The sequence below is a fragment of the Pseudorca crassidens genome, chromosome 15, assembly GCF_039906515.1.
Source record: "Pseudorca crassidens isolate mPseCra1 chromosome 15, mPseCra1.hap1, whole genome shotgun sequence".
Classification (NCBI taxonomy): domain Eukaryota; kingdom Metazoa; phylum Chordata; class Mammalia; order Artiodactyla; family Delphinidae; genus Pseudorca; species Pseudorca crassidens.
In genome coordinates, this window is record NC_090310.1 from 9,792,978 (window position 1) to 9,815,796 (window position 22,819).

General features: G+C 58.3%; 1 protein-coding gene across 7 annotated transcripts in view; it reads left to right on the forward strand.

Annotated features, from left to right (window-relative positions):
* Nucleotides 1–10,701: 10,701 nt before the first annotated feature.
* Nucleotides 10,702–22,819, forward strand: part of GTF2IRD1 (GTF2I repeat domain containing 1) — a 112,029-nt gene continuing 99,911 nt past the window's right edge. For 3 of the 7 annotated variants that reach the window (XM_067705935.1, XM_067705936.1, XM_067705939.1), the window contains exon 1: nucleotides 10,711–10,951. The gene's annotated coding sequence lies outside the window, so the exon portion shown is untranslated. Of the gene's footprint in view, nucleotides 10,952–22,819 lie in introns of all 7 variants that reach the window. The other 4 variants (XM_067705940.1, XM_067705934.1, XM_067705938.1 and 1 more) reach the window with 4 other exon arrangements.

The window sequence follows — 22,819 nt, forward strand, 5'->3', positions numbered from 1 at the left end:
TCCTATCCACACTCGGCTCGCTGGTGCGAGATGGGGCCCTGGGCTGGGGCTGCAGAGAAGGAAATTCCAAGGGTGAGACCCTGGCTCCCTGGGTCCAGGTACTCCCCCTTGTCTCCTGTACAGCGAGAACACACGTTTGCCCACAGCTCTGCCTCCCTCAGGGACCAGAGCTGACGAGTTCTTTGAATGTATTCTTCGGAATTTGCTACCTGGATGGCTTTCCCCTGTCCTCCCTCATCTCAGCAGCCCAGCCCTGAAGGTACAGCTCCTGTACGATGTGACGTCTCCACTTGACCTTCAAATGGACAATTCTCAGTTTGCCCCCTTGCTGTTGAAACCAAGCCCATTTCTGTGACCTTGGCCCCGAGTACTGACCTCCATTTTTTAATTAACATTGACGTGGGTTCAACCGAATTAACATTCCCATCTTCGAGGCACTCTCTGGCAAGGGTCCAGCCCGGAGTTCTGGGCCGAGGACCTCCTGTGTGACATGCTTCTCCCGAGGGGATGGTGGAGAAGGGCAGAGGCAACTCGGGGGGAGTGGAGGCTGCGGAGGCGTCTTCCAGGCAATGGAGACAGGAGCACGCTGCCTCTTTTATTTACTTTTCAGGCCACAAAAGCACCAGTTAAGTGTGTGTCCAGCCTGACCCTGGAGAGGAGCCCAGGCAGTTCCTCTGGGTCTGACCAGCATCCAGTCCCTGGAGTATCCCGAGACTGTGCCAATTGCCTGGGACCCAACAAGTACCAGGGGCCAGAGTCACCTGGGTCACCTGGATTTGGGGGTGGGCCGGAGCAGGAAAAGTGGACAGAGAGGGGCATCTGGCCTCAGACCCCCGCTCTGGGCTCAGCCCAGCTTGCCAATTGTGTTGGTCTCAGGCCCTGTTGGTCAGGGGCCCGGGTTGAGGGGACATAGGCCATCTGTGAGCTTTCCCAGGACTCTCAGGGGTCTGGGCCCATGGCCTCCGTGTGCACTGGCATTCTCTGCTCATTCATTTATTTTCAGAGCAGGAAAGTGGATTTGAAACGCTCCTTCTGAATGTTTATCCCCGGGGGGAATGTGGGGCTCATGAATAATGCAGGCCATGGAGGACCGGGGGCCGGCTGGGCTCTGTCCTGTCCGGAAAGTCTCCAAGTCGCCACAGACGGACCCAGGGCACATGCCGGCTGTGCCCCTTGCTCCTCAGGGTTTGGGAAGCGTCTCTTAGCCTCTGAGCCTCCAGATATAAAACAGGAGTGTGGAGCTTCGCCCTGCCACCCACAAGGCAGCCCATGGAGGGCCAGTCCGTCCTCGCTGCCACCTTGGCCCTCTCCTGGGGCACCGGTGCAGTCACCTACAGCCTCACTCTGATGCTCAGAGCACACCCATCTTTTCTAACCACACACTGAATAGCATCAGAGCCAGACGGTTATTCCAGGCTGCTGGAGGACGCAGGCTGAGGGGGCGCCCGGTCCCACCGAGATCCAAGGGGCTCAGCTCGGCCAAGTGGGCTGTTGGGTGGTGGCAGTGGGCACATCTCGTCCCCATCCTCGGATGATCTGGGTGGCCTCCCTTAAAGGGGCTGGTTTTGCATCTGATGCAGGATGCAGTTCTTGTTCCTGTTCACACCCTGGGCCTCCAGCCTCACTTCTCCTGGGTGGGGATCAGGGCCTCTGCATGTCAGAAATGTCCCCCGTCCCCCAGGGACTGTGCTCAGGGCAGTGGCCCTGTCCTGCCCCTTAGCCCTCTGCCAAGACCCCTCAGACCACCCCCGAGCTCCTTTAGGACTGAATCTCCAGTCAAACCCAACTTGGGTGTGGAAGGACCATCCTTTCTGTGCCCCCTCACCTCCCCGGTGGCAGTCGCACCACAGCTCTGGAGAGCCCTCTGTTGGTGGGGTGACAGCCTGCAGGCTTCTGAGTGCTTCCTGCTGAGCCGAAAGCAGGAAGGATTTAAGGCAGACACGGGGAGGATCGTTGGGGGTTAAAATGGATCAGCAAATGGCCAAGCAGAAGTTCTTCTGGTGAGGATGGAGTGGGGGACCACAGACCCGCTGTGCCCCTCCTATCCCTCACCCCATCCTCAAGGTCTGGGAGGTAGTGACCTCATGCTATCCTCTATCATAATATTTACCAGCAGTGCTGCAATTGAGCCAGGCAGCTCGGCAATTATAATCATGTTATCACTATTGCTGATAATTCTGATCATAAGCATAAATTATAAACAGGGGCAGGGCCCAGCAGGTAGGCACAGGGAGGGCATGTAGCGGCAGGGAGACCGGCCTCCCTCCCCACTCACCCACTCCCGCCCCCCCTCCTGTTTTCTGGCCAAGACCACGTGTCCCCTCCGGAGCCTGGCCCTGGGATACTGGTAGCTACAGGTGGCCCTTTCCCGCCGGGGTCCCTGGCTGTCCTGGCCACCTCTCACCGAGCCCTACTCTGCCTCACAGAAACTATTACGGTGCAGTTATTACAGAGATGGTCATTCCAAAGTGATCTTTCAGTTACCCCACAGCTGCAACCATGGAGACGGCCCCAGCGCAATTACATGCCTCTCTCTGTTCTTGAAAGATTCCAGGAGAGGAGAGTCGGAGGATACAGAGAGCAGGGACGGCAGAGACAAGAGGCGCAAGGAGAGAGAGCCGCAGAGAGCAAGAGAAGTGAGGACCCCCAGAGACAGAGAGAGACAGAAACACAGAGACAGAGAGAAACAGCAGCCCCTGAGAGAGCTGGGAGAGATAAAGGCTCAGGGAGAGAGAGATGACAGACAGCATCACGTGAAAGATGTAGACAGAGAGACAGAGACAGATTCAGAGAGAGACGGAGATGATACGGGAGGAGAGACAGAGGCCAGGGCAGACACAAGGACATAGAAACAGACCCAGGTGCATATTTTGCTGGAGAGAGCCACATAAAAAGATAGCAACAGATGGAGAGTAACAGAGAGAGAGAGAGAGAGAGAAAACAGAGACCAGCAAGTCACGTGACAGCAGACAGATGAGGCCTTTTTCATTCATCCATTCATTCATTCAGCAAATGTTTGTGGAGCCCTACTGTGGAGGGCTGGGTGCTGGGGACCCCGAGGCACACCAGGACCCCTCTCCATGTCTGTCCTCACGTGATTTTAATGGGTGAGTCAGACAGGGACTGAATCATCACTCACCCAACGTAAAATTCCAATGGGAGCAAGTGTTCAGAGTTTCTCCGCTGCTCTTTCCTAAGGGGCTCTGAGAGCCTTGGTGGGATGGGTGGCCGGGTCAGTGCGGTCAGAAAGGCTGAGATCTGGAGGATAAAGAGCTGACTTGGTTAGGCGTTGGGTTTAGAAGGACTGTGTATGCAAAGGTCCACTTGCGTGCAGTGTTGCAAAAGCAAAGACTTGATTCCAGACTTCCCCTTGGGAGATGGGCTGGTATGGAAGGCTGATGGGGGAGACAGGGAGACCCTGTGTGATAAGTCTTCTCCTGGGGGTGCAGCAGGAAACCCTGGGGCGGAAAGGACTATTTCAGCACGTGCTGAGGCCCTGGACTAGCGGGCCCATGGCATGGATGCCAGACGGGGCTTCTGGTTTACTATTTCCCATGGGACCCGAGAGTGTGGCCTCGGCCACCCCCATTCCTCCTCAGGCTGAGCTGGGTGCCCCCTCTGGCTCCAGTGCACGGGGCCTCTTCATTGCTGCATACACCACGTCGTTGTGTGTTCCTTGTTGGCTCAGAGCCCCCAGGGGCAGGTGGAGACTGGGTCTAAAGGATGCCTGCTGCAGAGAGGGCGCTTCGGTGTGGAATTAGGGCTCTCCCATCGCAGGGCTGATCTGGCCCAGCCAGATGTCTGTCCTGACTGCTGGTCTGGGCACCGGCAGCCTGTGAAGGAGGAGCCAGGCTGGAGCGCCGTGTGGCACAGGGGACGTGGCTATGGGCTGGAACTGTGTGGCTGACTGGGCAAACCACAGATGCCAGCGCCTGAGCGACCCTTGGGGAACATGAAGGCTAGTGATCCCCAAACTTGAATGTGTATCAGAAAGACCCGAGGACTGGGTTCTGAAGTGTAAAGTTCCGGACCCCTCTGGTGTCCGGGCCAACACATCTCCAGGAAGGGGCTGGACCTGCGCTTTTTTTTTTCTTTTTCTTTTTCTTTTTTTGGCCACCGTGCAGCATGCAGGATCTTAGTTCCCCAACCAGGGATCAAACCCTTGCCCCCTGCAATGGAAGCACAGGGTCTTAACCACTGGACCACCAGGGAAGTCTCTGGACCTCTGGTTTTTTTTTTTTTTTGCGGTACGCAGGCCTCTCACTGTTGTGGCCTCTCCCGTTGCGGAGCACAGGCTCCGGACGCGCAGGCTCAGCGGCCATGGCTCACGGGCCCAGCCGCTCCACAGCACGTGGGATCTTCCCGGACCGGGTCACAAACCCATGTCCCCTGCATCGGCAGGCGGACCCTCAACCACTGCGCCACCAGGGAAGCCCGACCTGTGCTTTTAACAAGCACAGGGGAGGAAACTGAGGCCCAAGTCCCACCGTCACTAGCTGAGCTGAGATGGAAGATGCCACAACACGACCCCCAGTTCCAGCTCGTCCACTTGCCTCCCCTGGTCCCTGCCCTTGTGTCAAGCACTGGGCTGGGGCTCAACTCACTATATGCCTTGGGCTATGTTAGAAACCCCCTCTGCAGATGAGAAAACTGAGGTTTGGAGAAAAGAAAGTACCCAAACAACACAGCTGAGCTTCAGTTCTTGCTGTACTAGACTTCCAGCAGGGAGGGGGGCGCCCGGCTTCTCCGTGTCCTCTCTTCCCCGCACCCTCCATGGACACACACTCATAGCGGGAAGTCCCCCCAGAGCTTTTCTACTGACTTTGCTCTTTTCCTACGGTTTCTGGGGAAGTTGCTTTGAAGTGTTTTCCCCTTGTTTTTTCCTTTTCTGGCCCTGAAGTTGTTCTAAGTCTTCACTAATTTATAACTCTAAATTTGCTTAGCAGAGCTGCTGCCTGGTTCCCGCTGGGGGTGGGGGTGGGAGTGGGGGGCTGGAGGGCCAAAACCTGAGAAGCAGGGGCCCCTCATGGGGGATGATGTGAGGGACAAAAGCTTTGCTCCCCCTTGTCCCACATCCTCCAAGTTGGGGCCACGGAAGACTCATCGGCGGCTTCAGCCTAACTTCTGGGTGGGATGATGGAATCGTAACCTTGACCGTGTTTCTCAGGTGCCTCCCTGAGCCTGTTTCTTCCACAGAATGGGCTTGATGGGAGATGCTGAGTACCACGCCTGGCTTAGAGTAAGCATTCAGTAAGTGTTGGTTATTGTGGGGTTTTTCGGTTTGGGGGTGTTTTTGGCTGTGCCACGTGGCTTGCAGGATCTTAATTTTCCCAACCAGCGATTGAACCCAGGCCCACGGCAGTGAAAGCACCTAGTCTTAACCACTGGACTGTCAGGGAACTCCCACGTTATTGTTATTACTAGTATTTTTCAATGGTTGCTCTGTGGAGCAGGGAAGGGAGGGATGGAAAGCGGGGGGCAGGGGGTCTACAGGGGCTTCTCAGAGGAATCAGCAGATGAAGGGAATTTCGAGGCAGCTCCAGGACCTCCACTTCTGCTCCCATCCAGAGCAGCATATGGACTGAGCTTCTTTGCAAGAGTTTATTGGAAAAAAAGATTTTGCAACTTAAAAAGGGTTGGAAAATTACCTCACAGACCCGCATTTTCCAACACATGGCCACTAGTTACATATTAAAGTCTGTCTGGCCGAAACTGGGATGTGTTTTAAGTGTGAAATAGATACTATTTTCAAAGACTTAGTATAAGCAAAATAATGTAAAATATCTCAATTTTTAAAAATATTACATGTTGGGGCTTCCCTGGTGGCGCAGTGGTTGAGAGTCCGCCTGCCGATGCAGGGGACGCAGGTTCGTGCCCCGGTCCGGGAGGATCCCACGTGCCACGGAGCGGCTGGGCCCGTGAGCCATGGCCGCTGAGCCTGCGCGTCCGGAGCCTGTGCTCCACAACGGGAGAGGCCACAACAGTGAGAGGCCCGCGTACTGCAAAAAAAAAAAAAATTACGTGTTGAACACACTTTGGGTGTGTTGGGTTAAATCAAATATACGACTAAAATGAATTTCACCTAGTTCTTTTACTCTTTCAACACGGCTACTAGGAAATTTAAAATTCCCTCCGTGGCGTGCATTTGTGGCTCATATTCTATTTCTGTTGGCCCGCGTGGCCGTACCCTACTTACCAGGGCCAAACCCCGGGGGCCTGGGAGGCTGGGGCTGCAGAGCTGCCTGTGTCATGAAAGGAAGACCTCCCTGCCTCCCAGCTGTCCGCCCCAGCTTGCCGGGGGGCCCGAAATCCCAGTACTAGGGCTTTGCTTTCTGGGGTCTGGAAAGCTTGGAAGAAGGCAGATGATTTCTGCCCTTAGCCTTCTGGATGAGCCGTGGAAAGAAAAATCTGGGGGGACAGGGCCCAGGCAGGGGATGAAAGGAGATGCCCGGAGGCCTGAGGGACGGCCCCTTGTTGGGGGAGGGGGTTGGAAATCTGGGTCCCAGACTTGGGACCCCCAAGCGAGCCCATCGCCAGTCCTTTTCTCCTGCGCAGCCCTCGCACCATCTGAGCACCCTGGCTGACAGGGATAACATTCAACATCTAGGCTTACAGATTCTCTGCTCACCTTGCCTGACCTTGTTTTATGGATTCTGCACGCTGTCTTGAAAGCACATTTCCATCCATCAAATCTATTTTCCCTTTGGTTTCCACGATGGAATAAGAGATAGGTTGCTCTGGAGAGAAACAGGAGTAGTTAAATCCAGAAACCATTCAAGTCTCATTTTTAAAGCCTAGATAGTTATTATCAGATAAAATCATTCTTCCTGAAGATCCAAGGAAAGCCACGGAGATGGCAGAAAAGAACGGCCGTTGGGGGGATTGGGAGTCCAGAGGTCCTCGCCTGCCACTCGCCGCTGGGCTGCTGTGGGTTGATCCTTCCCCTTTCCGCTCTCAGTACTGCGGGCTGCTCACCTGTAAGAGGAGAGCATTGGGCTCACCGTCCTCACCTTTGGCCCTTGTGTTCACATCCAGGGCAGCCAAGCCCCAGGCTCCCTCTGGGCTTGTCCCAGTGTTCAGAAAAGGGATACCTTGTTGGAGATGGCTGGGCTGTCCTTCTATCCCCCACTCCCACCCCCACCCCGTGGAGTCTCACCTCCAAGGAACAAGGAGCCAGAAGTGGCCCAGAGTCATGGGAAAGGAAACAATGCACAAGGAGGTCAGGGATCCAGGTTGGGCCCAAACCCCCAGGGTGCAGAGGGCAGAGTCCATACGGCAGGTCTCTCGGGTGGCCAGTCTGCTGGTCAGAGACCCTGAATCAAACACACTGGGCTGGGAAGAAGAGACCGGCTCCTGCCTGGGAGTTCCTGGGCTGATGGGGAGACAGGACGCCCAGACGCACCGTCACTTCCACAAATGACCAACCCTCCTACATTCCCACTTGTGAAATGAGACAAGTGAACGAGGGCGTGCAAAGGGCTTTGTCATGGGAGCAATCCTGTGGCTTTGAGAGAGTTAGGAGGAAGGTGGAGAGAAGAGCCTTGGTTTCCACATCTCTGTAATAGTGGAGACCTTGCCAGGCCTGGGCGAGGATGGGGCAGGGCCAGTGCAAAGGCGCTTCATAAAGCTGGCAGGAGAAGTTCCTGTAGGTGCAAAGAAGCCACTGGCAAGGATTTCTCAACCAAACTCCCCTCTCTGCTTAAGGAGGTGTTGCTGCCCTTCTCGGGAGAAGGAATTGAACTTGACAGAAATGTGAGTGTCCATGACCTTGTCCTTAGAATCCCCACCTCCTTATGAAAAGCAGTCCAAGCAAAAACTCCACATCTGACTTTGCCCCCTAGATGAAACCAACAAATTTATTATTATTTATTTATTTATTTTTGTGGTATGCGGGCCTCTCACTGTTGTGGCCTCTCCCATTGCAGAGCACAGGCTCCGGACGCGCAGGCTCAGCGGCCATGGCTCACGGGCCCAGCCGCTCCGCGGCATGTGGGATCTTCCCGGACCGGGGCACGAACCTGTGTCCCCTGCATCGGCAGGCGGACTCTCAACCACTGCGCCACCAGGGAAGCCGGAAACCAACAAATTTTTTAAATGAGCATTGCCCTTTGTCGAGCACTACTATGCCTCAAGTACTTTGCTAAACATTTTCCTGTATTGCATGCCATTTAATCCTCATAGCAATCTTATGAAGAAAGGACTATCTTTTTTTAAATTTAATTTATTTTTTTTATACAGCAAGTTCTAAGAGATATTAGTTATCTCTTTTATACATATTAGTGTATATACGTTCATCCCAATCTCCCAATTCATCCCCCCCACCCCCACTTCCCCCCTTGTGTCCATATGTTTGTTCTCTACATTTGTGTCTTTATTTCTGCCTCGCAAGCCGGTTCATCTGTACCATTTTTCTAGTTTCCACATATATGCATTAATATACAATATTTGTTTTTCTCTTTCTGACTTACTTCACACTGTATGACAGTCTCTAGGTTCATCCACTTCTCTACAAATGACCCAATTTCGTTCCTAAGAAAGGACTATCTTGACTCCATTTTACAGATGAGGAAGCTGAGGCCCAGAGAGGGCAACTAACTTGGCCTAGGACACAGCCAGTGAACGTGGAGCCAGCTGTCATACCCCAGTCACACGCAACTGAGAGGGGCAGGGCCTTCTGCTCTATAACACTGCCGCCAGTCTCTGCCTGGCTGAGGCTGAAGTGAGGCTGCCTGTTCCCACGTGGAGGAGCAGCCCAGAGGCAGGCCGTGCCCTCCCAGCACTCCACTTGTTTGTCTGCCGCTCTGGATTCTGCCTGCAGAGGGCAGTCCTGAGCACACACCAAGCCTCGGATCCTTTAGGCCCCCGGCTGGGGTCCAGAGGTTTCTGGCACTCTGCCCCTGGACTTGGGGTCCAGAGAAGCCAACAGCTCAGCCAGCCAGCCCTTCCTGGTACCAGCTTCCCCTAGCTGGGTGCACTGAGGCCATGCCTAACCCCCCAAATCTCATGGGTCTTTGCAAATGTAATGGAGGGACCATAGGCCAGTGGGCAGAATGAGGGCTATGGAGAGGGTCCCAGCAATGCCACTCACATGCTGCATGTCCCTAAGCAAGTCACTTCATCTCATTATAAAACGAGGCCAATAATACTGCCTTGCAGGCTTCATGTAAGGAATGGTAATAGCCTAGGTATTATGCCTAGTAGATACAGGTGCCTGGTAGATGCTTAACTAGCAGTGCCCATCATCACTGCTATCTGCAGAGACCACACCGTGGTTCACTAAGAGGCTGCAGGAAGGGGGAAATGGAGGCTCTGAGGGGTGAACTGCCTTGCCCAAGGTCACACGGTGGTAAGAGCCAGGATTTGAAGTCACCTGGTCAGCCTCCAGACCCTGGCCCTTCCCCTTAGTCACTCTGCCACCCCAGGGCCAGCACAGGGCAGGTGGGGATGTGAGTCTGAGGGGGACCACAAGACAGGGTGCTTCAAGGGGTCCCCAGGCCTCCCAGCGGCAAGGAGGATGAGAGAGTCTCCCCAAGAGGCCGGGGCACCATGGGATAGAGGGCATGACTGTGGCCTCATTCCCAATCCCCTGCTCTGGCTGATACCCTCTGTGGGCAAGGCATTCAGTGGGCACAAGGGGCCCTCTGGGCTTGGCCTCGGGCTGGGCAGTGTGGACACAGCCTGCCAGGGGGACACCTGGCCAGCCAAGGTCAGCCTTTACCAAGGGCCCGTTGTGTGCCCGGCAGGGCCCCAGTGGGCTTTGCTAGGACCTAGTAGATTCTCAGTCTGAGTCCCTCCATCTAGGCCAGGCACTCCCTGGGGTTGGGGCCTGCCTGGCCTGTTTCCCTCCCCACAGTGTCCAGCATAGCAAGGGCCTAGCACAGGGCTCAGGGCACTGCCATGAACCATCGTGCTCCTCGTGATGAATTGAGATGCACGCTTTGCAGAGGATCGGAGGTGTGCTTCTGACTCCTAGCACGGCTGGTATGGAGGGGAAGGGGGTGGCCCTGGAGGGGAAGGGGGGGAGTCAGGAGGGCTGCCCAGACAAGATGGGACCTGGCGTGTTCAACTGCATCTGCTGTGACCTTCAGCATGTCACTGCCTTCCTTTCCATCCCAGGGGACAAAGGCTGAAAGAGGCACCCGGGCCAAGCCACCGGGAAATAACCTGGGCACGGCAGGGGTGACCAGCCGCTGCACTTCCAGTTTCCCCAGCGCGTGGCGCGCCGGGCCTACGGTCGCTCCGGGCCCCGGTGTCTCCCGGGGATCCTCCCGGAGCCCGCTGAGTGACCTTGACCCTCCGGCCCGGCTCCTGCGCCCGGGTCTCCCGGGGCCGAGCCGCGGCTTTCTAATCCGCCGCGGCCTGACCTGGGGAGGCAGAGGGGTGTCGCGGGCAGCCAGGGGGCGCCGGGGCCGCCCCTCCTGAGGGCCACCCTGGCGGCGGGCGCTGCGGCGGAGCGCGCTCAGGGAGCCGGGCGCGGGGCGGGGGCACGGCGCTCCCCCCGCGGTGCCCAGGCCGGGGCGCGGGGCGGGCAGGGCGGGCTAATCCCGTATGTAAATGGCAGCCAATGGAGGGTGGTGTTGCGCGGGGCTGGGATTAGGGCCGGGGCGAATGGCTGGCAATCTTACTGGGATTACAGAACAAAGAGCCTCCCTGCGCTCCCGCTCTCGGCTCCGCTCCCCGCGCCGCGCCCCGCCCTCCGCCGCAGCCCGCGCCGGGGGTGGGGGCCGCCGAGCGCCAGCCCCCCGGCCGGCCCGAGAGCCCCCGCCGGGCCCCCTCCCCGCCCAGCGCCCCGCTCTCCTCCCGCCCGCCCCCTCCGCCGCTCCGCGCCTCCCTCTGCCTCTCCTTCCCCCATTCTCCTGGATTAATTAAGGAGGCAGCGGCAGGAGTCTGAGTCCTGGCCGCGGGCCGGGGCCGGGGCGCCGCTGGCAGGAGCGCTTGGGGATCCTCCAAGGTAGGAGAAACTTTTGCGGGGGGCGGGCGCCGAGGCCCTTCTCCCCTCTCCTCCCCCCCCCCCCGGGGCCCCCGCCCCTCCCCCTCAAGGTGTTACAGAATCTGGGTCCGGCTTTTGGGTGCATTGGGAGGCACGTGACTGGGATTATAATTCGGGCCGGGGGAGGGGAGGGACGGCCGCCCCCACCTGCCGGGAGGGGGTGGCAGTCGGGAGCTGTCACCCCCCGGCCCTTCCGGATGTAGGGGCGCCCGGGGCGGGCAGCGGGCGCCCGCAGGCTGCTGCAGTTGGCGAATGAGGTCAGTTGTGCTGCCCAGACGGCGGGCGCCAGTGTGGGAGCGGAGGGGGCTGGGAAGGCCGCGGCCCCCGCCCCCCAATTCCCCCCACCTCCGTCTTTCTCGGGCTGGGCCGGTCTCCTGGCCGGTGCCCCCCACTTATAGGCTGAGTTCAGGCAGGACTGAACAGGACAGCCAGGCAGGACTGCCCCGGCACAGTGGTTCCTGTTGGGGTCCCTGGGGAGGGGGCTGGCCTGAGTGGTGGCAGCTGAGCTCCTCGTGGGGTGGGGGAAGGAGACTCAGAGGATGGCAGTGGGGGTCGCAAAGCTTTCAGAGGAGCAAGTTGGGGATGCTCTGTCTGTGGGTGGTCTCTGAGTTCCCGCAGATGGGTGGGGAGGCCCCTGGACCAGCCATAGGCTGTGGATGGGCTTTGAGGATGATGGGCTTAATGCCTTTCCTGGGTTCCCCAGCCCCTGCCTGTGGCCAGGGAGAGGGGTGATGCCCCGGCCTGGGCCCAGGGGAGAGGGGGACAGTGCATCTGAGAGTTCCGCCCTCCCGGCATTGCTGGAGGGGGCTCGAGCCCTGGACATCTGGCCCTGTGACCCAGGCTTCCAGGACTAGACCTGGGCTGGGTGGCTCCTGTGTCCACATCATAGCCCAAGTGAGGGAGCTCGGCATGTAGGGTCTCCTTGCCCGGCACGTGGGGAAAGCGATGGCCTTGGGTGGAGTATGGTGCTGTTGATGTGGGGCGTGGGGCAGGCCCGGACAGCTTCTAGAGGAGTGGGCATTTGCAGGGGCTTCTCTTACTGCCCACAGCAGAAGGAAGGGGTGGCCAGAAGCTGCTCTGACCCCTCTGGCCATCGTCTCCCTCGTGTGTCTGGTTGCTCGGTGGCCAGGACTGCTGCTCCCTGGTACTGACCTGGGGCCTCCGGGCTGGGGAGGTGCCTCTGAGCAGCCCATTTATTTCAGCAACGTCATTCCCAAAGGGTAAGGGCATCGACATCGATTATTTATTGAGTGAGAGGCAGTGGTGGGGGGGAGGCTGGTGACTGCTGGCAGGGAGGGGCCGGGCACAAGGGCAGAAAGGATGGGGGTGGTCAGGTGGCCATCAGGAGTAGGGGTCCAGGAGGGTGGGGGGTACACTCTGCCTTCTTCTGAACAGGGACCTGTGGACCAAGGGATAGGCCTGGCCCCAAGGGGACAGGATGTCGGAGCCCCCAATCTGCTTTTGGGAGGTGGGGAGCTTAAGACCACACCCCGTTCTGTACCCTGCTCCGAGGGTGACCTAGAAAGTTGTGGCTGTGACTCAAAGGGTCCCAGAGGACCCCAGCGGAGGAAGCGAGGCAGGGTTGGTTCTCGGCCGCCACTCACTGACCACTTGTTCAAAATGTGGGGGGAAAAGGTTGCAAAACTGGGTCTGGGAAGGTAGCATTGTAGGGGCAGGCTTAACCTACTTAGGAGGACCGTTCTCTAGATGCTGGAGGAAGGGTCATTTATTTGCAGTGTGCTTCATCTGTTCGTTTAAGGCAGTCTCCCCGAGCTGGCTAGCCTTCTGACGTGGTTCTAGTTGTTTGATGCTTGGAAATAGTCGGAAAGGCAGACGTAATGATAGGGGTCTCGGAGACAGCTGTTCTTGCAGCCTCCCTGTCTCCAGCAGCCAGGGCGTCCCCAGTTTGGTAATGGCCCAGTTGTTGGAGACCCCGGGTGAGGATCTGAGGGTGATGTGGTGGGTGACAGCTTGGGGCTCTCGTGTCCTAAGCGTGACCTTGGAACCACAGACCGCATCTGCTGGTCCATCCTCATTCCAGGTTCTGCTTCGTGTCCTCTGGCTCTCGTCTGCCCACCCGCTGCCTCCTGGGCCCATTCTTTGAAACCTGCAGTCTTACAGTTTTCCTGAATGGCCTTTGCACGTGCCGTTCCTCTCACCTCAGAGGTTCTTCCCACCTGCAGGGGCAGGGCTTCCTGAAATGGCCCCACTTGGTGAGGATGGGGGATAAGAGCTGTAGAATTTGCCTTTTTCCTCTCCTCTGTCAGGACTCAGCTGGCTGTCATGTCCTCCAGCCGGAAGCCTTCCCAGACCTTCCCAGGACTGGCCAAGGTGCTACCTCTGTGTCCCCATGACATTTCTGTCCTTCCCCTGTCCCAACATTGATCTTAATCAAGAGTTACATGTCCCGATTGTACTAGGGACAGGGCGGGGACTGAGGCTTGCTTTTGGTTCCGTGGTGCCCCAGGGCTGGTCCCCAAATACTTATTGAGTGAATGAATGAATGAAGTCCTGCCCCAGGGTCCGAATTGCTAAGCACACTTTCTCGCCTTGTTCCTGAATTCCCGTCTCTGGGGCAGATTCCCACAATGGTTGGAATCCCAGGGTCTTTTCCTGAGCTTCCTGCCCCACATCCTCTGGGAGGCTCCTCACCCCATCACCCCAGCCTGTGTCTCCCCCAAACCTGAGTCTGGGGCTTTGCTCCCTGAGCGTCATCCATCCAGCGTCTCTTGATCCTCCGACTTTCAGCCACTTGCGGACATCTCTCTCTTTGATGCCCTGCAGCCAGGACAGAGCCAGCTTCCTTGGGACAGACCAGGAGGGCGTGCCAGCTCCAGGGGTTCTGTGGAGGCCTCAGGGGGCACTGGGAACAGGAGCTGCAGGGTTAATTCACAAGTCCCGGAGAGCAGAGCGAGACCCAGGACCGAGGGCTCAGGATCCCCCGGGAGGATGTGGGGCCTATGAGATGTGACCCCTTGTGGTGACTGGAAGGGAATTCCCGGCAGGAATTCACAAGCAGGGGCAGGTGGGGAGGATTGTTTTATATGGGAGGAGTGAAGGAGACAAACCTGGTCCGAAGACAGTGGCATGTCACCCCTTTGGTGACAGGGTGACAGTGGAGACTTCTGGGTGTAAATGTTGGGGTGTCCAGGTGAGTCCCAAGGGGAGCCAGCCTCGCTGGGCGCCCGCCCGGGTTCCTCATTTGCAGGATGTCTGGCTGGGACTGTCTCACTGGGGTTGATATTTCGTCAGTTCAGACTTCGTGCTATGGGTTATGTCTGATGACACAAAGAGGCTCCGAGCGCTGGGGGAGGATGGCGCGTGGGGCACTGCCCTTGTTCACTTCGGGGTGAGGCTTTGCTTTGACCAGGCACGGGCTTGGCGTGAGTGGCGGGGGTGTGCCCGGCAGGGAGCAGAGCTCTCGCTCCGAACTCCCTCCTGGTCCCGAGCTGGGCCTGGCTGACCCACAGCTATTTGTGTGCCCACCTGTCTCCCTCCTTCAGGACCACCTGCTCCGGGCTGCCAGATTTAGCCAGTTAAAAGAGGGACACCCAGTTACATTTGGATTTCGGATAAGCAACAGATCATGCAGTATTGGGGCTCTCAGTGACACTAAAAATTTACTTCCTGTTTACCTGAAGTTCAGACTGAACTGGGGGTCTTGTGTTTTTTTCCGGCAACCTTTCCGCTGCGGCCTCTGGGCAGTGAGACTGTTGGGGGCTAGGGAGGGACTCAGGGTGTGGCTGGGGCCTGGAGTTGGGGTCAGGACTCAACCTGAGGGGCGGGGGATGGTCTAGAGCGAGTCTGAATCAGGCAGCGGCGATTCTCATTTCCTCGGTTGGGCTTTCTCCTGTCCGGGGTCCAAGCGTCCAGATCTCCTGTTAGGCCTGGGTAGCGTGGGGCCTCAGGGATCCCCAGGCTGGGAGGCCCTGGCGTTCAGTCTTCTGTGCCACTGCAGTCCATACGGTGTATGAAGAAGTGTTGGGAGGAGCAGGGAGGTTGCCGGGGTCACCCTGTCTGACGCCGACTTAGGATTTGCAGAGCCAGGCCTGAGCCCTGGGAGGCCGTGTCTCTGGTGCTCCCCTCTCCAAGGCTGGAGATCGCACCTCCGGGGCCCCTGGTAGGGGAGGGTCCTTGGTGGGCTGGTCACAGGTTTGAGGGGCTGTCCCTTTAAAGGGATGCCGGGTGGGTACAGCATGCTGGTTGCTGGGAATTACCTCCCCGCTGCCATGCCACCATCCGAGGCAGAAGCCCCAGCCCCTGTGTTGCACTGAGGCCCCTGGAATGTCACGGGAGGGCCCAAGGCCAGGGAGTGACCCACGTCCCCTGCCCCCAGCGGGCTGTGTGTTTGTGTGCGAAGTGGCGATGATGCCCCCGCCCTGCCTGAGCCCGGTGGTGGTGCTGTGGTTTTGGGGGGTTCGGAGTTGCATGGTGGAGGCTCCAGAGGGTGGTAGGTGGGTCACACCACTGCAGGTCTGGAGTGGAGACGGGGTGGGAAGCCAGAGGCGAGAGGTCCCAGCTTGAGGGCTTGGGGTCCTGGGCAGCTCCGAGGTGCCCGGCCTGGCTGTGTGGTTGGGGAAGGAGGGACAGCTGAGGCCATGTCCCTTCCTGGCCTGTAGCTGGAGGAGACTCTTCAGGCTGCTTCTCTCCTGGAGGCTTGGGCAGGGCCAGGCCTGTTTGCTGGTGGGGTCTAGTGGGGTCTCAAGGTACATTTTCTGGCTACTGGCAGAATTGCCCTATGCGGGGGTCTGTATCTGTCCATCCATCCGTCGGTCACTCCACAAGCTAGTGCGAAACTTGCAGAGGCACCAGGTCTGCAGGGTCTCAGGTCCTGGCATCCAGCCCCAGGCCGGCACGTAGGAAGGGCTCACCCCACGTGTTATCATGTATATTGTCGAGGGATGAGGAATATCTGGTGAAATGCCCAGGGCTTAAGTGTGCCGTCCAAGGAACTCGACCAATGCATGCATTCACATAGCCCAGCCCCTGTCAAGACGTAGAACATTCCATCCCCCCCAAAGTTTCTCTCAAGCCGGTATGCAGCCAGCCCCCTCCCTTCCCCCAGCCCCTGGCAACCCCTGATCTGGTTTCTGTCTCTATGGCTTCACATCCTCTAGCGCGTCATATAAATGCAATCACGCAGTATGCAGCCTGCGTCTAGCTTCTTCCGTTCTGCCTAATGCATTGTCGGGGCATCGGGAGCTGGTCCTTTTTGTGGCTGAGTAGTACTCCACGGCACGGCTATACCACAGAGCTCTGCCGCTCTTCTCGTGGAGGAGAGCTGAGCTCCAGCTCGGGGCCGCCCAGAGGAGGGGGTATCTTTTCCTCATGTTCACAAAGACACCCCTTCCCCACCCGCTTTGAGAGCTGACCCTGAGCCAGGATCGCTGCACACTTCTGTCCGCAGAGCTGGAATTTCATCCTCCGTTTCTGGTGACTTGCACAAACGGGGAGCTCCCGATGAAATTACACCTGCCTGCAGCCGCCCTCAGAGCTGCAGTCTTCCACCCGCCCAATGACCAGGTGGCTTCCTGGACAATTGATGCTCTGGGGGCAGAGGGTGAACCTGAAGGGAGGGAAGTTCTCTGTGCCCGGTGGTGCCTTGCCCGTCTCTGTGTGCCCCGCTCCCCCAGGAGTCTGGGGGTCTCTGGCAGTGAGTCCCTGGTCTCCACTTCTGCGGCTCTATAGTTTGGGATACAAATTCTGTGTTTTCCTGAAACAAGCGGATATGGAAGGAGGGCAGGCAGGAGCCTGATTTAGGGTCAGACAGAATGGGACTGTGTGACCTCGGGTGGGTGACACCACGTCTCTGTGCTTCAGCCTGGTCATCTGTGAACAGAACAGAGCATCTGGTTTCCAGGGCCAGCATGAGCCTCAGCAGGGGTCACACAAGCTGCTGGGCTTCCGCAGAGCCCTGGAGGGCACGGGACCCCGCGGGGGAAGGAGGTGGGGACATGCGGGCTTCCAGCACCCCGTGTCCCCCTCTGAGTTGGAGTAGGGCCACTTCTATCCAAGTTACCTGTTAGGGCTCTGGATAAAACGTTGGTTGCCACCCATCTGAGATCCACAGATGTGCTGAATGTCCGTGTGGACGGCAGCACTGAGATTTCGGTTGGTCCCAAGCTCCTGGTCAGGCCGATTCCAGCTCTGCCGCCTGCCTGCTGTGCGTGGCTTGGAGGACGGCCAGTCTGCCGAGCCTCAGTTTGACCATCTAGAAAATGGAGGCAGCGCTGCCCGTGGGCTCATGAATGGCGGTCCCTGAGTGAAGGGGGGCCCCCCAGGGGTCGTGGCTTCCTAAGGAAAGGGAGCATCGTGGGTGACAGCAGCATGGCCTATGGGTGTCTTGAGAGATTTGGGGGGTTTTAACTGTTTCTTGTGAGGAAGTCATTGACTTTTCCTGATGAGCCAGCTGCCCCCCCCCCCCACCATTGTCCCCTCCCCCATGTCCTCAAAAGCTGGACCCCTGAGTCCCACCCTTGGGCTATACTCGGTGGAGGGACCATGGCAGGCTAGCCCTGTGCAGAAGGGCCCTTGGGTGGCTCCCTGGAGCAGGCAGGACTCCTGCCTGCCCACCCACCCAGCCAGCTCCAAGGTGGTCCTGGCGGGCTCCAAGGGGGTCTTGTGACTGGGCCCATCTGGTGTCTCATGTTTATCCAGGAGCTGGTTTTTCAGGTGTGGTGGCTTTCAGCAGAGAGGCCCAGCTTGGGAAAGGTAGGGCCTCTGGGAAGGAGCTAGGTGCCCCTGTTCTCCACGTGTACCCTGGCTGGGGGGTGCAGTCCTCTGGGTGGATAGGCTAACCACATCCTCCCTCTGATCCTGGTCCATTGCCCACCCGCCCTCCTGGAGCCAGCCACTGCCTCAGATGCTCTGTTCTCTGCACATGCAGGGCGGGGAGATGCTCCTGGACGCCCTGGGTGGGAGGCCAGTGCCTCTCCTTGGGGGCGGGCTCCTTTGGCTTCCTTAGAGCTTCCCCACTTCCCAGCAGGGTGCCGTTTAACCATCAGAGCCTTTGAAACCAGACAGGCAAGGGTTGGAGCCCCAGTTCTACCCCTCACCTGCTGTGTGACTTCAGACGAGTGACTTTACCTCTCTGAGCCTCACCTGAACAAATGAGTGTGGTTATCCCTGCGTGACAGGGTTCTTGGGAGGATCTGCGTGTTCAGTTGGGAGAAGCTGGTCCCCATCCCAGTGAAGAGTGTTTTCTCAACTTGTCACACGATGATCCCAGAGGCTGGCCCTTGGAGAGCTCCAGGCCTGCCCAGAGAGGACCTGGCCACCACCATTCCCTGCTCTGCTCTTGCCTACTCTGCCCGCGGCGCGTGGGCTGTGCTGAGTCTCTGTTTCTGTAAGCTGGGAAAACCCCAGGGGTAGAAGTGCTTAGTCCCCTTGGCGTGTCCACCTCTCAGACCCTTGGGGTGGGTGATCAGGTGTCCCGATGCCAAGTCCTACCTTGGTGCTGGGCTACCCAGGGGTGTGGGCCCCACCGTACTCCCCAGTGGGCCTGGGGGCAGCCTGCAGGAGGTGACTGGAGGACGGGTGGGATTCAGGAGTAGTCTGGGGTGGGCATTCTGGGGTGGAGCGAGGTGGGGGCAGCAGTGTAGGAAAGGGTCCAGAGATGGGAAATGACACTCCAGAAGGTCTTCTGCGGGGACCAACTTGGGGGGGTGGGGGGTCTTGTGTTGGGTCCAGGTGAAGACCTTCATCTGATTGCCTCACTCCCAGCCAGGCCCTGTCTGTTCCTATGAAAGCCATGATGAGCTTCATCAGTTTTCAGAACATACTGCGTTCCCGTCTTGCTTCACAATGTGCTATTGCTTCTCCTTTAAACACGTTTTCCCGCTCCCCATCCATTTCACTGGGCTAATTCTTGCGGGTCCCAGCTTGGATGTCACTTCCCTCCGGAAGCCTTCTCTGATGTCCCCTCCCGGGTCTGTGTTAAGTGCCCCTCCTCTGTGTTCCTACAGCTCAGCGCCCCTCGCCTGCTGTGTTCCAACTGGCCTTGTACTTGTCTGTCTCCCTCCAATGGGACAGGGCCATGCTGCCCTGTCCCTCTGCATCCCTGCCCCCAGCTCGCTGCCTGACACAGTGAGTGTCCTGTACCCACTTGTTAAGTGAATTAGAAGCAAGCTGGGTGCCAGGACATTTGGGGCGGGGCCTTGGAAGGTCAAGGGGCTTTTCCACCCTTCCATCCCAGCTCTCACAGGCTCACCCCCTCGTCCCCAGTTGCTGCCTCTGCTGCCCTGGCTGTGCCTCTCAGAGGCATCTGGGGGGTAATGGCAATGGTGGTGGGGGGCACTGTGTGCAGACCAGTTTGGGGGGTTCCCCCTCCGTGAAGGGCAGCTGGTGCGTGTGGAGAGAGCACAAGTGTGAAGCCTCAGAACAGTTAATCCCCTGGATTATTTAGACACACGCTTTTGTGCGTGCACGTGCGTGTGCACCCATCTGTGTGGCGATCCAGAGGCTGCTGGCAGCGACTGTGCCCAGGAACTTGACGTTTAGCTGAGTCCTGACCACCAGCGTCAGACACATGCCGCCCAGTGTGCGGAGCCCCCTCCAGTCCCGGCGGGTGGCACAGGGGCGAGACCATCAGTTAGGAGCGTGTTGGCTCCAGGTAATAGAAAGCCCAAGTACAGAGGCGTAAACAAAGAGGGGTTTATGTAGCCCCCCCAGGAAGAAGCCTGTGGGTAGGTCCTCAGAGCCTCGGGTTGGGGCTCAGTGGTGCCTTTAGGGACTTTGTTCTCTTCCTCTCTAGCATGTTGGATTTTTTTTTTTTTTTTTGAAAATTATTTCCTTTAAAATGCACACTTCAGGACTTCCCTGGTGGTCCAGTGGTTAAGACTCCGTGCTTCCACCACAGGGGGCCCGGGTTCGATCCCTGGTCAGGGAACTAAGATCCCATGTGCTGCATAGTGCGGTCGAAAAGAAAAAAAAAAGTAAACTGTACACTGCAGTGTGTTTTCATATATTCATAAAGTTGTGCAGTGTTCGCCATGGTCTAATTTCAGAGCATTTCATCACTCCAGAAAGAAGTCCTGACCCATTAAGTAGATACAACACACTCATCCCCTGGCAACCAGTCGGGGTCTGTCTTTCAGGATGTGACTTCTGTCCAGGGCTGGGGCCCAGAGCTTCTGTGGGAGCCCCCGTGCCACCTTCCTCAGGCAGCCTTCCCCCTCCCCTACTCCTGAGCCTCCTGGATGGGGTGTGCCACAACCCTTAGAGCTGGAGGGGGCCTCTTTTCCTTTTCAGATGGAGAAGCCGAGGCCCAGGGCTGGGAAGACACGTGGCTAAGGTCCCAGAGTTACAAGAATCAGGATCCAAAACCACATCTCGTGACTCTTGGTCCAGGGCTCCCTGTCCTCCGGCAGGTGCCCCAGAGCCTCCCCGGGCTTCCTCTTCCGGAGGCTGGGTGGACGCATTGAGGCAGACAGCTGGCGGGAGGTCTGGGGGCAGACCGTGGTGAGGGGGGGGGTGGTAGGGGAGTGAGAGTGATCAGGGTATGGGAAACACCCCAGAGGAGGAGAGAGGAGAGTCCGCAGCGGGACCTGGCGGCTGTAGATTCTGCTCAGAGGCAGGAGGCAGGGGGCTGCTGAGGAGTTGACGTAATGGAGTGTAGGCTGATGGCCCCTGGGACCAAGCAGGAGAGAGGGGCACCGATTTCTGCCCCCGGGAGCTCATGGTGTCACCTCGGGGAAACCTCAAGCCTCATTATGTGTCCAGGGTAAATCCCAGCGGACACCGTCCTCGGGATCTGTAGAGTGGGGCTGACGAACTGGAAGGACTGCCTGAAAAAGAGACCCCTGGAGCCCGGGGGCAGGGGTGGGCAGGTGGAGTATCGTGGGTAGTGACGCTCCTGGTACGGGTGGACCCAGTCTTGGTGATGCAGGTGCTACATTCATCTGGTGAGATGTTGAGTCACTGCCTGTGTGGGCTGCGTCCGTCCTCACGGCGCTGCCGAGAGCTCTCGAGGCTTCCGTGAGCACGTGGGGTGGTGGGCAGGTGGGCGTGGCACAGAGCTGGCGCTGGCTAAGGTCCGGGTGCCCACCACCCACCTTGGGGAGCCAGTTCAGAGCTATGCCAGTCCCACCAGGGTTCTCACCCTGCAGGCCTTGGAGGGCCAGGACCCTGGAGCCCAATGGGAGGGGACATGGGGATGCCAGGGGCAGTGCCTGGGACCCCTCCCTGCCGGCCTGCCCTTCTGCAGGGACAGAACTTTGGAAGAGGAGTGATTTTCTCATCCCAGGCTTCAGACAGGGTTTCTTTTTTGGCAATGAAGCCAGTGCCTCCTTGCTCCCATTTTCCTGGCTTGGTGTCTGCTGTTGCAGACGTGAGGGCAGACTGGGCGACCCCACGTCACGGAGGACTGACAGCTGCCAGGATCTCCACCGTCTCCACAACTCATCCCAACGTCCCGGAAGGTCCGCGATCTTGGCACCGCCCTCCGCCCTGTTTTTGGCTCAGAAAATTACATCTCCGTATCTGTAGGGTCCCTTCTGGTTGTCAGGACCCATGATGACTCCCACGCTGGGCCTCACTGCGACCCCAGAAAGGAGGCCCGGCCGCTGTCCTGAAGCCCCTCACTCTCTTGAGGGAGGCAAAAAAGACAGTTTGGAATAACGAACCAAGGGAGGACCCCTCAGCCTTTCTGCAGATACCCGCACGCGAGCCACTGGGCAGTGAGCCGTGCTTGGGGCGCTGCTCAGGGGAGGTGTGTGGGTGTCGGGCACATGTTTGCTTCTGGCAGGCTTTGCTTTGAAGCTGGCCCCGAAGTCTTCCTGCTGTGTGACCTTGGGCAAGCTACTCAGCGTTTCTGAGCATCTGTGTCCTCATCTGTCAGATGGGTAGAGTTGTGCTTGGAGGGTTGCTGTAGGGGGTTGAAAGAAGGATGCTAACAGCACAGCACTGGGTGGTCACACATAGCTGCTGATAAGGATGGCCGTACTGTGAGGCTTTGTGGAAAAGTGAGGTTCAGCCAGGACCCAGGCTAAGGTGGGATTTGGATAGAAAGACTCCGTTGGGGCCTGGCTCTCACCTCCCACCACTGCTCTGTGAGGAAGGAAGGAGCAGGGTGCCATACGTGTCTACGGGAGGAGGAGACTGAGGCCCAGAGAGGGGAAGCAGGTTGCTCTACGTCACACAGCCCCGGCAGGTGGCACACCGTCAGTTAGACCCAGATCTCCCAAGGGCTGGCCCTGTGCACGCTCCCGAGACCATGGGCTTTTGGAAGGGGGGGGTGCTGCCCATCAGCAGTGATCAGGCCCTAAGGAGGGAATGGTGTGACCTGGGCTGGGTTCCTCCAGGCTGTCCGCGTCCCTGGGGTTGGGAGAGAAGGGCAGGCACGGGTCACTTTATTGGTACTTTTTTTTTTTTTTTTTTTTTTTTTTTTTTGCAGTACGCGGGCCCTTCACTGTTGTGGCCTCTCCCGTTGCGGAGCACAGGCTCCGGACACGCAGGCCCAGCAGCCATGGCTCACGGGCCCAGTCACTCCGCGGCACGTGGGATCTTCCCGGACGGGGGCACGAACCCGTGTCCCCTGCATCGGCAGGTGGCCTCTCAACCACCGCGCCACCAGGGAAGCCCGTGGGGTCACTTTATTGAATCACATCACCTGGCTGGAGCTTTAGGGGAGCCCCAGGTTGTCCCCGGTAGATCGAGGTAGCTAGGCTCCCCTCGCCCAAGTGAGGGTGGAGATGGGGGCATGAGTTTGGAGCAGGAAGTGGTGTCTGTGCACCCACCTGAGTACACACAGGAGGGGAGGGCCAGGGAGAGGAGCGGGAATGTGGCCTGGAACCCTGGCTCCCCCGGCTTGTGCGGTGGAGGGCGGGTCAC